The sequence below is a fragment of the Orcinus orca genome, chromosome 16 (assembly GCF_937001465.1).
Source record: "Orcinus orca chromosome 16, mOrcOrc1.1, whole genome shotgun sequence".
In the NCBI taxonomy this organism is placed as follows: domain Eukaryota; kingdom Metazoa; phylum Chordata; class Mammalia; order Artiodactyla; family Delphinidae; genus Orcinus; species Orcinus orca.
Window position 1 is genome coordinate 6,064,379 of NC_064574.1, and position 9,908 is coordinate 6,074,286.

At 51.9% G+C, this 9,908-nt stretch overlaps 1 long non-coding RNA gene across 1 annotated transcript; it reads right to left on the reverse strand.

Moving 5' to 3' along the window:
* Positions 1-5,831: 5,831 nt before the first annotated feature.
* Positions 5,832-9,494, reverse strand: LOC117197653 (uncharacterized). The gene is made up of 2 exons (XR_004478394.2): positions 9,367-9,494; positions 5,832-6,475 (listed from the first exon to the last, which is right to left on the reverse strand). It is a non-coding gene; the product is annotated as an uncharacterized LOC117197653 (long non-coding RNA).
* Positions 9,495-9,908: the final 414 nt, after the last annotated feature.

Consider the following 9,908-nt stretch of genomic DNA (forward strand, 5'->3'; position numbering starts at 1 on the left):
CGTTATTAAAGTTCCCCCAGTGTTCAGTGGAAGTTGAGACCCAATGTCTAGACCAGGGGTCGGCAAACTTTTCTCTTAAAGGGCCAGAGAGTAAATGTATTCGGTCGTGCAGGCCCTGAGGTTTGTCGCAACTACTTACCCCTGTCCTTGTAGCAGGAAAACTGCCACAGATGACTCGTAAAACGATGGGCATGTCTGTGTTCCAATAAAACTTTATCGATGGACACAGAGGCTTGAATTTCATAGAGTTTTCATGTGTCATAGGATATTTCTCTTTTTGTCTTCTAACCTTTTAAAAATGTAAATACCACGCGCAGCTCAGATGCAGGCGGCAGGCTGGATGTGGCCACGGGATGTGTAGTTTGCGCCCCTGGTCTAGAGGAACCACAGTGAATTTTTAACTCGCGTTGTTTTATTGAGCATCTACGATGCGCCAGGCACTGGCGTACACAGCCAGACTCTGGGATACAGCGAGAAACACAACAAAGTCTCTTATTTACAAATCAGGGGCACAGAGGGGACCACATTTTCACCTCTTAACACCCCCAGGAGGGGAGGCCCCGCAGCTGCCAATAGAAGCCTGAGTCTAGACCAGAACTCGGATTCTGTGAATTGACACCGGAAGCTGACCCCCTCCTCCTCAGCGAGGGGCCCGTGTGCCCCCTGACCCCTGTGTGCCCCCTGACCCCCGTGCAGGGTGCCAGGAAGGGCCACACAGGAATGCGGTCCACTCCTTCCCTCCAGGGGAGGGGAACCAGCACTGAATCTCAGCCTCACACCTCTATATCCCAGGGAATCATTTTTATTTTCCCACCCATTTTACAGATGAGCTAACTTAGCCCAGAGAGGTAAAGCAATTTGCCCCAGGACCTTAGCTGGGCGGGTCCAGCTCTCAGGAAACCAGCCCCACGGAGGGGGTTGAGGTGATCCAGTTTCAGACAAGTGAAGCTGTGATGAGACCCAGGCACCCAGCAAGCTGCCCCCACCCTAGGGCTGGACTGACCACTTCAACGCCCCCCTCATGGCTTCCCCCAGCCTGGTATTTCCCCAGAGCCCACCATGGTGCTCTGAATAAGAATAAATATTCTTATTTATTTCCAGCATGCGGACATTTCACCCAGTTGTGCACGTATATCGATATTTTCTTAAGGGTTTTTGTTTTTTTTTTAAACTGAAAATGTAAGCTCTCTCCTTCCACATTTATCCGCACAGTCTCCACCCCGCAGGCGCTCCTTTAGGACAAACATACTTGCTTCTCCCCTCCCTCTGAGTTCCTCTTCGATGGGTCAATTTCAGCATCTCTAAACCTACCCTCAGGCACTTGGATCCTGAAATTGCACTAGCGTGAAGCCAGGAAATGGGATTTTTCCAAGCTCACCTCATCCCAGCTTCTCCATAACTTGCCAGGGTGGGTCCTTGCAACATCCCGTGCTCCTGATGAGGCCAAGAAAGGTGGGAAAGGTGTTTCTGGGCTGATGGGTGGCAGAGCCTCGTGGATCCACCCAGACCTGGGTACTTGGGTGGGGTGACCTGGAGAGGTGGGCTCCCCCATGGGCAGAACTCATGGGCTAGTATACTTTTTTAAAGGGCATTGAGGAGACCACCATAGGTCAGCAAATTTTATTGTTTATTTATTTATTTGGGTGCAGGATCTTAGTTCCCCGACCAGGGATCAAACCCATACCCCTGCAGTGGTAGTGCAGAGTCTTAACCAATGGACCGCCAGGGAAGTCCCTGGTTAGTAATTTTTAAATTGCCAACAAAGAACGTTTTGCAAGTTACTTTCTGCGGTCAACGTCATCTCATCGGAGGAAGAACTCTTTAATATCAACAAAATGGAAAGCAGACTATCTCTGCAGAAAGTTCACACATCCCCCTGTTGGTCTCATTTCACAGTGGCCTGATGGAAAGGTCATCCCAGACCAGAAGCAGTCCCTAGCCCTGAGAGGGACAGTCACTGGACACGTTCATTTCTCTGAGCCTCAGTTCTGTCATCTGCAAAATGGAGATAAAAATAACCGCCGCCCAGGGCTGTTCTGCAAGCTGGCAGACTCATCCCTAACAGCGCCCTGCACCTTGCGCTGTGCTGCCCGCGGGAAACGGCTGGAAGGCTGTAGAAAGGAGCTGCAGGCAGCTCTTCACACAGGGCTCGGCTCAGAGCCAGGCTCGTCAGTGGCCGCTACCCTGGCTGGGGCTGCAGCGTCGTGGGTGTCACTATTACTGCTGGAGTTGTTGTTGCTGCCTTCATATCCTTCCCCCGAGCCCCATCCTATCTTCTGATTCCAAATCTGAGTCCTTCCCTTAATCAGATCCCGTGTCTGTAAAATGGGGACCCTACGGAGGCCCACGTCGCAGGATTCTTGTAAGGATCTCGTGAAATAATGCAGGTAGAGACCTGAGAACGGTGCTTAGCACGTGGCAGGAACTCAGACTAAATTCACTGTCATTATTGCTGTGGCTGTAAGCCAGCCCGCCCAACTGCGGACCCCATGCTCTTTCCACGACGCCATCTGCCCTTCTCTCTCCCTCCCTCCCGAGTCCATTTGATTAAAGATGTCGGGACCCACAGGCCAGAGTGCCAGGCTGTCCTTGGCCGTGAATGCAGGAGCACTGAGGGGCCCTGCAGGTAGACGCAGTGTGGTTTCTACACTGACCAACTGAGACCTTCCCCAGAAGGAACCAGACCCTCCAGGAAAAGGAAGCCTGGGCCACCTGTCCTTGCAGAACCCAAAAAAGTCCCCCAAATGTCAAACCAAGAAAGCAGTTTGGCTGTTGGATGGCTCCTGAACTAACAGGTGAGGCTGGTCCTGCCGGAGGGGCCCACGCGGCCCTGCTGACCTCGGATAGGTGTTTCCCATCCCCCCAGTCAGGCTGCCTCAGTCACTTTGAACCCTGATACCTCACAAAAGCAGTCAAAGCACACGGCACCCTAAACGGGGCACCTGATGACCCACCCCACAGGAGAACGCAGCAGGCTCGGACATCTCCGAGGCCAGTTTGCCTCCTGGGGAGAAGGCCCGAGTTCATCTGACACATGTTCATTCAGCAGCTCTGCTGAGCTCTGTGCCGGGCAGGAAGCTGGGGTCATGCAGCAAACAAGCCAGACGGGCCCCTGTCTTCGCAGCGCTTATAGTTGGTGAGGCAAAGACATGAACAGCAAACAAACACACACATTCGTACTCAGGGGTTCTTGCTAGGGGCCCAAGGGAAAGAAACAGGGTGATGGGGTAGGACACAGCAGGAGGCCAGGGGGAGGCTTCCAAGAGGAGGTGACACTTGAGCTGAGCCCTGAACGACAAGACGGAACTGGCCGTGAGAAGACCATTCTCAGCAGAGGGCACAGCAAGAGCAAAGGCCCTGGGCTGGGGTGGGTCGGGAGGTGTCACGTCCAAGGTCACGCAGCTTTGGATATGGAGCAAGAAGCAGCGGGAGGAAACCAGGCAGGGCAGGTGACGGGGCAGGTGACGGGGCAGGTGACGGAGCAGGTCACGGGCAGGGATGTGAAAATACAAGAGGAAGCGTCCAAAGATTGCAGCTGCCCCTGCCAGGTGGCTCTCCTCAGCCAGCGCTCCTAAGGCCCTGGCTGGCAGGAGGCCTCATCTGTCTCAGAGATTCAGCCTGAGGTGGGAGAAATGTGATCTTCTCATCCAGGGGCAACACGTTTGGAATCGGATTGCTTTGTCAGCCTTTGGGTGAGGAGAAAAGGGGTAAGAGTTGAAATCTGGTCCAGGATGGGCATTTGTGGTTTTGCCTGTTTCCCTGACAACATCTGCTCCCAGAGGCACGAGCAGAGTCAGGGGACTCAGGTGTCCTTTCTGATCGCTGGACCACAGGCTGCATGAGGTCAGAGACTGCGTCTGTTCTGCTCCAAACCAAATCAGCAGGGGCCTGAACGTGGACGAACGCGTGAGATGAAGGAACAGGGAAATTCTGGTAGGTGTTTTGGCTGTACCTGAGTTCTTCGAAGCAAACTTACAGAGGCTTTCCTAGGGAGCAATCAACACGCCGTGGATTCGAGAACACCTTTTCCAGGAAAGGGAGCCCTGAATGATACATGCCCATCCACTGCAACTTATGTTCCATTTCAGAAACCGAGGACTGGACCTCCTGGAGAACAGGGTGGTACCGGGTTGAACGGCAGCCCCCAAATTCGTGTTCACCTGGAGCCTCAGAATGTGACCATATTTGGAAATAAGGCTGTTTCAGATCTCATGAGCTAAGATGAGGTCCTGCTAGATTAGGGTGGGCCCCAAATCCAACGACAGGTGTCCTTATAAGGACAGAAGAGATTGGCGTGGCATCTATAAACCAAGGATGCCAAGGGTTGCCGGCAGCCACCGGCAGCTGGAAGAGAGGCCCCTCAGAGCCCCTAGAAGGATCCAACACTACCGACACCCTGATTTTGGACTCCTGGCCTCCAAAACCGTGAGAAAATAAATCTCGGTTGTTTGCAGCCCCAAGAAGACAAGGACCCTTTCGCATCTCCCTTACCGTGGCCCACAGCAGCTGATGACTGGGGAGCTGTGTGGTCCAGACATTGGAAAAACAGCATTCCAGACCTTCCACATTCAGTTCCTGGGGCTGCCCAAACCAATTATCACAAACTTGGTAGCTTCAAACAACAGAAATTCTTACTCTCACAGTTCTGGAGGCCAGAAGTCTGCAATCAGTATCACGGGGCCGAAATCAAAGTGTCTCAGGGCCACGCTCCCTCCAGAGCCTCCCGGCGAATGCATTCCTGCCTCTTCCAGCGTCTGGTGGCTGTCTCTGTGCCATGGCTTGTGTCCGAATCACTCCGATCTCTGCCTCTGAGGTCACATACCTTCTCTGTGTGTATCAACTCTCCCTCTGCCTCTTGTGATACCTGTGATTGCCTTGGGCCCACCTGAATAACCCCGGCTAACTGCCCCATCTCAAGATCCTTACTTTCATCACATCTGCAAAGAGTGGATGGTCAAGTGACATGATTTTCAACAAGGTACATGGCTGGCTTTCCTAATCAAATGACCGTCCTGGAATCCCCCCCAGTCACATTCTAGAACAGATCTGTGAGAGGCCCTGCCTCAAAGGCCCAGAAAAGGAAGCGATGCACAGGCTCTGGCAAAGGTCCCCTCGGAATAAAGGTCACTTCCATTTTCCATCAGCAGACCCGACAGGCAGGCTGTGGTGATGCTCTCAGGCCAGGCTGCAAAAGCAGGGAGTGGGGAAAATGAGGCAAGCTCGGCCTGAGGTCCTCACCCCCAGGACAAAGCACCTGCTCAGCTCTCACCCCGTAGGGTCTGATCGATTGGTTTATCAGGAACAGCCAGAAATCCAGATTTGTTAAGGTGAAATTTCCTCATTAAGTAAGCAACTAATTTAAAAAATTTAAAGTGCTCTGTAGATCAAGCAAGACACATCCAGTGGGTGGCCAGTTCCCAATGCCTGCTGTTGACTGGGGTCTATCAGAACCCAGCCAGCGTTTAGGAAGGTCTTCTCTGGAGCAGTATGGGAGGAGGGTCCACAGCTGAGGCTCTGGGGACAGATGGACTCGGGTCCAAATCCATCCTTCACCAGCTGTGGAACCACAGGCAAGCTACAACTTCCGAGCCTCAGTTTTCCTATCCGTAAAATGGGGTGATAAAATCAACCTGCCCGGAATTGGGACTGACATGTACACACTACTATATATAAAATAGATAACTAATAAGGAACTACTATATAGCACAGGAAACTCTACTCAATACTCTGTAATGGCCTATATGGGGAAAGAGTCTAAAAAAAGAGTTGATATTGTATATGTACAACTGATTCACTTTGCTGTACAGCAGAAATTAACACAACATTGTAAATCAACTATACTCCAATAAAAATTTTTTTAATTTAAAATATAAAAATTAAAAAAAATAAAATCAACCTCCCTGGGAAGTTCACATTGAGATGCTCCAGGGCCCCAGCACAGGGCCTCCCATAGTGAATGTGCTATAAGGGCTGGGCGTTATTATTATTGTTGTGTTTCTGAGATGCATTCTTTTGCATATTTTAATCATTCATACATTTGGCTGCAACCTACAATCACTGTGTACGTTTAACATCTGTTCTGCCCCCTCTTCTCTCTTCCAAAGATGTTCTTAAATAGATTGTGTGACTTTAAAAAGATCGGATACCTTCCTGCTCAAGGTGTGGAAACGAAGTGCACAATGATCACGTCGGGAGAGATCAAAGACTCGAGACCCAGCTGGGGAGAGAAGTGTCCAGGAGGAAGCTGGGGCTCTCCCTGCTCTGCGGTCTGTCCTGTTCAGAGTTTCATCACTCACTTAGATGAAGTCCATGCTTGTGAAATTTGCAAGTGACCCCAAGGGGGAGGGGGAGCTCCAGGGCTGGTGTGTGAAAGTCCAGGGTTCGCCAGCGGTCAGGAAGGAACAGCAAGTGTGAGTCGCGGCACTCGGCTTCCTTAGGTCAGTTCCAAGGGTCAAGAGTGACATCACCAGCATAGCTGCAGTGAAAACAGTGGCGATGGTGAGTGTCGGCGAGGCTGCGGAACACCAGCAAGGCTCACGTGACTGCTGGCAGCAGGGCACGCTGGTACCACCGCCTCTGGAGACTCTGGAAATACCCGCTAAAGCCAAACACAGGCCGACCTCTGCCCCAAAGCCCCACCCCTGGCAGTGACCCCAGGATAACGAGTGCACATGCACGGCGAGCACGCCGAGATGGTTCCAGAATGCCCGCGGCAGCCCTGCCTGCGACGGCCAACAGCTGCAAACAACCAAAATGAACCGGAGGATCCACAGGAGAATCGTGGTGCACCACGACTGCTGCAGAGCAACGCAAAGGAGCAAACCACGGGTAGAGCGACGCCACGACTGCTGCAGAGCAACGCAAAGGAACAAACCACGGGTAGAGCGACGCCACGACTGCTACAGAGCAACGCAAAGGAGCAAACCACGGGTAGAGCGACGAGGATGAGGCTCCCAGAGTTAACAGTGAGTGAAGAGGCCAGACACAAACAGCACGTACTGTAGGATCCTGTTTATATAACGTTCAAGAACAGGAGAAGCTAATCCGCGGTGAAAGAAGGTAGAATGATGGCTACCTGCAACTGGGTGTGGTGGGTAGTAACCGGGAAGGGACTGGAGGGAACTTTCTAGACTGGTGGGTGGTGGTTACATAGGTGTATACAACATGAAACGTCATCCAGCTATAGATTTTGGATCTGTGCACTTTACTCTAGATATATGTTCACAAAGACAGACAAAAAGTCGAGCGGAGAGCGCCAGCGGCTGTAGGGCAGGTGGCAGGGTAGGATCTGTGAACCAGGACTCCCGAGGAGGTGTAGACCATGCCAGCCGGTGCCTTTCCCTGGGCCCAGCTGGAAACCCTCCTCATTCCGTCCTGGTCCAGGCAGACCTCTTCCAGCAACATGCGGATCTGGAGGACATTACAGGGCCAAAGACCACCCATGGGAGCAGGGCCCATCCATGGGGTGTGACATGGGCAGTCACATGGGACTCTGCCCTCAGAAGGGGCTCTGAACTCTGCTGTCACCACCTCGACATTCTTACTAATTTTTGAACCAGGAGCCCTACATTTTTAGCTTGCACTGGGCTCCACAAATTATGCAGCCGGTCTTGAATGGGAAGCCGTGATGTGTAGCTGGGTCCTCAATTTCTGAAGGGCTATTCTATGGAAACAGAAGCACATTTTTGGTGGCAAGAGCATGAAGTTATGGAAGTTATGGAAGTTATAGAGCAACTGGACCTCAGCTTGATGTAAGGAAGAACTTCCTGCCGGTGACAGTGCCTCCCAAAGAAAGATCAGCAGCCCGTTTGATGAGTGCCTGCTGTGTGACAAGCATCTTCCCTGCATCATCTAACGCTTCACAATAACCCTGAGAGGAGGGACGATTGTTATCCCCATTCTGCAGAGGAGGAAATGGAAGCAAGTTTTTATGGTCGAGCGTCACTCAGCTGCTTAGCAGTAAAGCTGGGATTTGAACCCAGGTTTAAATAAGTCAGAGTTGGCATCCACCACCAGAGTTTTCAGATATTCCAGTGAGGGCTGCACGTCACATCAGGGGCCAGTGGAGGGGCTTTCAGCTTTGGGAGGTGCAGGACTCCAGGGCTCAAGGTGGAGATTCTGGGATTTTAAATGCAGACAGGGGGCAAGGTAAAGAATGCCAGAGCCTCACCTGAGTGCCACCCCTGAGGAGGCTGGTCTTCAGGTGCCTGGCCCCACCTGGGGGCTTCCTTCATGGTTAAACCAGGGGACAGAGACACTCAGGCGCTGGCAGGGACCCTTGAGTAAAGGTAGGCATGTGTGATACAACAGGGAGGGGTGGGGACTGTGGCGACTTATGCTAAAAAGCTTAGAAAAATTGCAAACATTAGGCAGGCAGAACCTAAAACACTTCCGCAGGCTGCCCACAGGTCACCAGTTAGTGGTTGCTGGTTTAGACTGCCAGCCCCATGAGGGCAGGGATGGATCTGTCATGCCCATCAATGTACCGCTGGCCCAGCCCAGCACAGGGCCTGGCGCGCCCCAGTGGCAGCTCTCTGTTCACCCCTCTTTGACCTCTGCTACCCAGCAGAGCTGGGCAATGTGGTGGGTGGCAGGACTCCAGCTCACCTGTCTGTGCCACACCCACCTGGTTCCTCCCTTTTCTCTGAATTCCCAGGAGCACAGGGCTGATTTACGAGAATTTTCTTAGAAAAGAAAAACAAGTACTGGATAAATATTGGGATAAGGCAGTGGTTAAGACCAAGGCCTCTTGAATCTAACCCCACCGCCTCCTAGCTACAGGATCTTGGAAAAGTTACCTGGCCTCGCTCTGCCTCGGTTTCCACATCTGTGAAATGGGAATAATAATGGTACTTAACCTGCTTGTTGTAACTCTTAAATTAGGGAAGACTTGAATCTTGTGACTATTAAATGAGGTAATACATGGCAAGTGCCCAGAGTGCCTTGCACACGATAGGCGTTTAATCAATACTAGCTATTGTTCTTTATTGCACAGCTACCATTTATCAAATCTACTACCTGGCAAGCCCTGCGCTAAAAATCGGTCTTTGAAATAATTATTCCACAAGTACATGTTGAACATGAACTATGGGGCAGACCCTTCACAAGGCACACGGTATCCCCGTCACTTACTCCCCTGGGAAGCTCACATCTTGGGAGAGGTACTGAGTTAGCGCTAGAGAGCACAGCAGGGTGGAGGTAACGGTAAGACACTTGCTGGTCGTTACACAGGAGCGTGGATTCTCAGGGTATCTCTCGTGGGTTCTACCTTATCCCACCAGGCCCTGCTTGGCACACAGTAGAGGCTAGCAAACATCTGTCCGATGAACGAATGCCACTGGATACTCACAAGACCCTATACGATACCTGCTGATACAAACAGGTGCGGTGAGGCTGATCACCTGGCCCAGGACGCAGGAGGCGTGGAGGATGGCACCCACGCACACCCTCCCGGGCAGAGGACTCTCTCCCCAAAGGCGCCGCCGCCGCTGCCGCCCCGCCCTTCCGCCACCATGTGGATTTAAAACCCACGCTGCCGCCGGGCTCCTGCCCCTCTTCTGCCATTGGGCGAAGACGCCCGCACTTGTGTCCAATCGAATGGCTGCTCCCAGAATGCAAACTTGGGATTGGCTCGTCCGCTGTGTCATTTTGGGCTGCTTCTGACGTCAGTGGTGTCTGGCACCCCCGCCTCTTCCGCGTCTTGACTGGAGTTAAAGGAGCCGCAGGGGAGAAGACGCGCGAGTTGCTTCAGAGACACCTTTAAGTAGCCTTTAATTTTTTTTTTTTATTAACGTTCATTGTAAAAGCTACAACAAACAGTGTAAGAGAAATATAAGTTTCATTTAATCCATTACACAAAACTAACCACTGTTAACATTTTGACAGTCATCATTTCATTTTTTTTTCTA